Source organism: Peromyscus californicus, unplaced genomic scaffold (genome assembly GCF_007827085.1).
Source record: "Peromyscus californicus insignis strain IS unplaced genomic scaffold, ASM782708v3 Scaffold_23__1_contigs__length_62951481, whole genome shotgun sequence".
Classification (NCBI taxonomy): domain Eukaryota; kingdom Metazoa; phylum Chordata; class Mammalia; order Rodentia; family Cricetidae; genus Peromyscus; species Peromyscus californicus.
Genome location: NW_026294534.1, coordinates 14,545,762 through 14,552,258, shown reverse-complemented (window position 1 = coordinate 14,552,258; position 6,497 = coordinate 14,545,762).

The following is a 6,497-nucleotide window of genomic DNA, read 5'->3' as shown; positions in this document are numbered from 1 at the left end:
CGCCACCCCCCACTTCTGGGCAGAGCATCTTCCTTTCCTGCCTGTCCCTAGCTTGCCCTCCAGCCACCGGGCAGGAAACTTGCAGGAAACCCTGGGGCCAGAGGCCCTGTGAGGAGGTGTGGTCGCCGCCCGCGCAGGGTCACCCAGCACATACTTATGCCCATAGCCCGCCTCCCACTGCCGAGACCCCGGGCTTTAAGGGCAAGCCAGCAGCCTTCCTACACTTCACAACCATTCACTTCTTCCCCAGGGTCATTTTCTTTTGGGGGAGTGGGGGAGGTCCACAAGAAAAACCACTAAAGTTGCATGGGTGAACACATGTCAGGTTAAGTGCATTTCCCCTTTTCTTCCTCTGGATACAAACTTGGTTAATTAAATTAAAGACAAACATTTTTTTTAAAGTCTATTCTGCAAATGTTATCTTTCTAAAAGAATCAGAGGATAAGTTTCCCATGGTTTAACAGCTGTACTCGTCACCCAGTGACGTGCAGTGAGCTTTCCTTTACATAAAACGAACCACTTCACAGACAAAATCAATGTCTGGTAATACAAAGAAGAGCACAGCCTCTAGAGCGCCAGCACCCCGCAAGAGGTATTAGGAAATTCTGGAGGAGGGAAGCATGTTAGGACTGAATTGCACGAATTCACGGTGCATGTGTCAAACCCACGTGACTTAGTAAGAGTTGGATGTGGTGCACATGCTGCAATCCCAGCAACTGGGGAAACTGAGGCAGGGGGATTTTAAAGTATCAGGTCATCCTGGGCTACATAAATGAGACCCTGCATCTGAAAGTGGGTGGTGGGAATGGCAAGATCAGGGTAGAGATTTTGCTTAGCAAGTGTGAGTAGGAGGTGAGGGAGAGCGGGAGGATTTGTTTATAAATGTCACCTAAATTTCTGAAAGTCGTAAAATATGCCATTTGCTGAAAGTTGATCTTAAAAGACAGCACACTTACATGTCATCAGAGTTCAAGTTTTTCTTTTTAATTTATTTTATTATTTACACAGTATTCTGTATGTGTCCCTGCATGACAGAAGAGGGCACCAGATCTCATTACAGATGGTTGTGAGGCACCATGTGGTTGCTGGGAATTGAACTCAGGACCTCTAGAAGAGCAGGCCCTGCTCTTAAACTCTGAGCTATCTCTCCAGCCCCAAGTTCAAGTTTGTCTAAGAACTAATTAGCCAAGTGTCCAAGGAAGCTCTAGGGCTGTCATCCGCTTTCATTGCCATCAAAATTCTCTACTCCAATATTCATTCATCAACTGAAGTTAGGATTCCTTTCAAATACATGTCATATAGTCTCTGGTACCACTGGTTTTGAGAACAAAAAAATGAAACTCAATGGAGGGCCTGTGGATAGCTCAGCAGGTTATCTTGCTGCCAAGCCTGATGATCCCAGGTAGCTCTGGGTTGTTTAATCCCACCTTTTTCAGCTATAAAAGGTATATAACAGTTATAGTAAAGTTTTGTGGGGCTTGAGAGCAGCATAAACTGCACCTTGTTATATATTAACCTTTCCAAATACACTCTCAAAAAAACTCAATTTGGGTGTGACAAATCTGACATGCATTTTTAAAACAGCAGCTTTATTGAGATGTTTTGCCATTTTTATATTAATTATAGTTCATGACAAAGTGATTGTCCTGGCTAGTTTTATATCAACTTGATACAAGCTAGAGTCATCTGAAAGGGAACGTCAATTTTTAAAATGCCTCCATAAAATCAGCTGTAGGCAAGACTGTAGTGCATTTTCTTAATTAGTGATTGATTTGGGAAGGCCCAGCCCATGGTGAGTGGTGCCATCCCTGGGTTGGTGGTCCTGGGTTCTACAAGAAAGCAGGCTGAGCAAGCCAATAAGTAGCACCCCTCCATGGCCTCTGCACCAGCTCCTGCCCTGTTTAAGTTCCTGCCCTGACTTACCTCAGTGATGGAATGTGCTGAAATAAACCTCCACCCCCACCCCACCCCATGCTGCTTTTGGTCATGGTGTTTTATCACAGCAACAGAAACCCCAACTAAGACACTGCATTACTGTCTTTATTAGACAAATATGATAAAAATCTTTTCTGAAATAAAGGCAACATTAAAGGAAGGAAAATCTTTTTGAAGGACAGTGGTATGATTTCAGTACCAAACTCAAACTGGCTTTTAACATGCACTGAATTTTGGCTGGAGATGTAGCTCATGAAAGAGCATTTAACCTAGCACGTACAAGGCCCAGGGTTCTAACTCCAGCACACTGAACTCTCTTTCTGAATCAGCAACTCTTCCAGTGACCTCTGCAACTGTAAAATTTTTACACTTAATAACCATCTGTATACAAGCTGGGTGGTGGTGGCGGCGGCAGGGGCGGGGGCGGCGGACACCTTTAACCCCAGCACTCAGGAGGTAGAGGCAGTCGGATCTCTGTGAGTTCGAGGCCAGTTTGGTCTACAGAGCGAGTTCCAGAACAGCTAGAGTTGTTACACAGAGAAACCCTGTCTTGAAAAACCAACCAACCAACAGAAAATCATCTGTATACAAATGTTCTTTATTCTAATAAGCAATGGTCTAGAAATCACAACTCGATGATTTCACATCAGGGCACAAGGAAGAACATAGATGACCCAATTTTCACACTATAATAACAGCTTGTGAAAGCAAGATCTTACATGTGTGCAATCTGACTTTTCAGGAGTGCCTCCTACATTCTAAGACATATGGCTCATGTCTTAGAATTCGAGTAACAGGGCAGATCTCAGACAGGTTGAGCTGGTTGAGAAGCCTCCTGGAAGGAGGGAACTGTTAAGCCGGAAGGCATTTAGTGAAGTTCACACTCATTTAGAAATGTACTGTGTTACATTCAATGAAGTAGGACAGCGAGGATTTGAAGGAATTGCTACAGGACTGACTGTAGGCTGTGAGTGAGTGAAGTTCTGAGTACATGTGTGTTTTGACGTGGGCACAGCTTGTGGAGGACCCCGAAGTCAACCGGACTGTCATAAACTGGCAAAGCTGTTACCCATATGAGTCAGGCTCAAGAGGAATGGCAGTTTTCCTTGGGAGCCTGAATATGAGTATTTATGAATGACTGGTGAGTGTGTGCAAAGACGAACAACTGCTGCTTCCTCCTCCTGATGTTTAAGGCCCGAGACTTCACCTGCAGAGATGAGACTGGAGACTGGCTAACTCCTCCCACTCTAGGAAGCATGCTGAGGTTTGTGGTATGGCCCATACAGAGGATTGTTATTCGGCAACAAAAAAGAATATGCTATTGGCTTGTGTTCTCCATGGACTGACCTCAGGATGGTGATGTTGAGTAACAGGAACAAGACAAAAATCAAGTCAAACTTATGATCCCATTTATAGAAAATTCTACAAAATGTAGACTCTTGAATAGTGACGAGAGCAGATCAATGGTTGGTGAGAAAGCAGGGTGAGAACGGGAAGGCTGGTCATGAGGCAGAGGATAAGGTGGTAGGAGAAAAAATCTTTGGGGCAAGCACAATATGGTTTCACAGATGCATGTATGACTAGTTCAAAACAACAAATTTCATACTTGAAACTGTGCAGCTTACTGGATGTCAATAATGTCACACAAACTGTCAGAAAAAACTGGGAGAATGGTATACACCAAACAGACAATTCTTTGAGGAGCTATGCCAACAGGCATATCATGTCTCACCTGCAGTCTAGGGGCCACAAGTGTGCTAGAACAGCCATGAATTGTTCCTGTTACTCAACATGGTGGTCCTGAGGCAGTTCATGGAGATCTTGAGTCAGTGGTGTGTTCTTTTTTGTTGCTGGGTAACAGTCCATTACATGTGTCATACCACAGTTTGACCATTTACCTGTAAATTACAGATTAAAACCATAAACTTAATGACAAAAAAGAAACCCCATGCTGAGGTTCTGGGCTGTGGTGGGAGGGGTCAGAGAGGTCTACCTAGTCCAGCATCACTGTACACGTCATCTGTGTATGTGTGTCCTTCCTTCCTTCCTTCATCCTCCACCCTAGCCAGGGTTCTGGAACACAAGCCACATAGGATGTGGCAACTGACCGTATTTAAACTTAAAGAAGCTCAGTATTTTCTTGTGGCCTCAAAGCAACAGTTAAAATGACAAGACAAAAATATAATTAATTATATGAGGCAGACAGTAACTTTTACAGACTTTAAAATAGAGCTACAGATACAGGAAACAGGTTTTTCTAGGGCAGGTGGGATGGTGCAAGGTATGGTATGACTTAGGTTATTGTGGGTGAGTGGAAGTCTGTTGTTTGAAGATGATTATAAGATGGTCTTATAATAAAAAACCCAGATATCAGGTGAAAGCTGAAAGACCAGAGAAGCAGAACAGCCAGCCACTAGTTCTTTCCTCTACAAAATCCTCAGCCTAAAAAGAGTTCCTATTTCCTCATACCTTATATACCTTTCTCTGCCCTGCCATATTACTTCCTGGGATTAAAGGTGGGTGTGCTTCCCAATCAAAGGCATGAGATCTCAAGTGCTGGGATTAAAGGTGTGTGCCACCACTGCCTGACCTCGATGTCTAATCTAGTGGCTGGCTCTGTCCTCTGATCCTCAGGCAAGTTTATTAGGGTACACAATATACCACCATAGAAGTCAGTACGGAAAGAAAGTCTAGACAGACCAAGGCCCATGCCAGAAACAAGGACTTCTTCATGCGTGGTCCCGCCTCTTCCACGTACTGACATTTTCTGTCACTTGGGACTGGGCTATCTTTATCGGGCTCTGCTACAAAGCCTCCAGAGCCCACCATCAAAACAGCGGGCTCCAGAGATTAACTAAGAGCACTGGCAACAGTCCATGGTGTTTGGGGGTCAATGAGACCTCACTTGCCAACAACTCCAAACGAGGAAACCCATTCCTGGCACTGGCATTTTCATTTGTTGCCCTGTGGTGTTTGCCACAGACTTGAATCAGAATGTGGGGAAATCAAGCTGGAACTTGGAAACTTCCTCCCTACTTCCATAACACTGGACGGTTCTATGTATGCTACCTGAGGAGCAAAAGAATCACCAGTCTTACCCAGCTGTGAACCCTGAGAACTGTGACAATTTTTGGCCTGGCAAGACATGTCCACTCTTACAATAGGGGCACAAATGTCATGGGAGTAACCAACCACTTTCTGATTAACTTTAAGGCCTTCTGTACAAGTTGAAATCTATACCTGGTACTGTTATCAGGGCTGAGAATCTACACTTTGACAAATCATAGACCTGGGGACAGCTTACTACTATTACTCTACTAAGTGGGCATAGTATTAAATTGCCTCCAAATGACTTATTATTATACCCATAGACTAGTGCATCTCTCAACCCTCATCAGAGAAGCTTCTTTTTTAAGCAGATGACAATTAACAGAGACCTACAACTGGTCAAGGAGTAGAGAATAAGAGACTGGAATTCTCAGCCCTGAATGTGATATCTGTATCATATCTTCTCCTCCCAAGACTGTGGGATCACAGCAGAAAGGGGGCTGGATGATTTTAAGAGCCTGAGGCAGTGGATGACTATTAGGAATCTGGATATAGCAGGGCAGTTGCACACATGAATTCACATCAGTTGAGTCTGTATGCACAAGACCTGCACAGGCTCAAGCCATACCAAACCTCATTGGGGAGATGGGATTTGGGCACGAAGTCCCACCCCTGGCTAAGACGCTGTTGGCAATCTGTAGTTGCTGGGAGGAGAGAGTCAGTTTTCTTTAAGGGCACGGTCCCTTGTGGGTTAATCGCTCTTCGGTAAAGGCCACATATCCAGGAGTATATGGGGAGCAGAAACTGTACTTTATGGGTTTTAAAAAGAAAGGACAAAAATAACAGTGAGCAGGGAAGGAGGGGAGGGGATAGATCTGGGAGTAGAAGTGTGTGATTACGATCAAAATATGTTGAATGAAATTCTCATAGAACTAATAAAAATAAGAAAAGAAACTACAAACAATTCAGAAGGGTCCTTAAACCCGGCTTGAAGGTGCACACCTGCCTTCTCCACCTTCGGTGACAGCTGCTTCTACTACTGCTTTCCCGAGACCCTACCTTCTTCTCGGAGTTTCTCACATAAAAAGTCTTTTTAACTAAACTGAATGAGAGTGTAAGGTAGTGATGCCTAGTTATCAACAAGTAGGTAGGTAGATAGATAGATAGATAGATAGATAGATAGATAGATAGATAGATATAGACATATGTAATTTATTCAGTAAATATTTGTTAAATGCTTACTCTGTGCCAAACCTTGTTCCAGACTCTGGGGAATATATCCATGAACATGTCAGAAAAACCTGTCTTTATTAAGATTGCATTCTAGGTCTATCTTAAAAGGATTGGCAACAAATTTACATAAATCCAACTATACCTATTGGCAAAAAGGGCAATACACACATTTCAACAGTGTGAGTATTGTTAAAGTCCACTGTTGGCATGCACATCATCATATACTGTGTTTACTGTGTGTATAATAAATTTATATCTATATGTTATTCCCCAGGGACTCC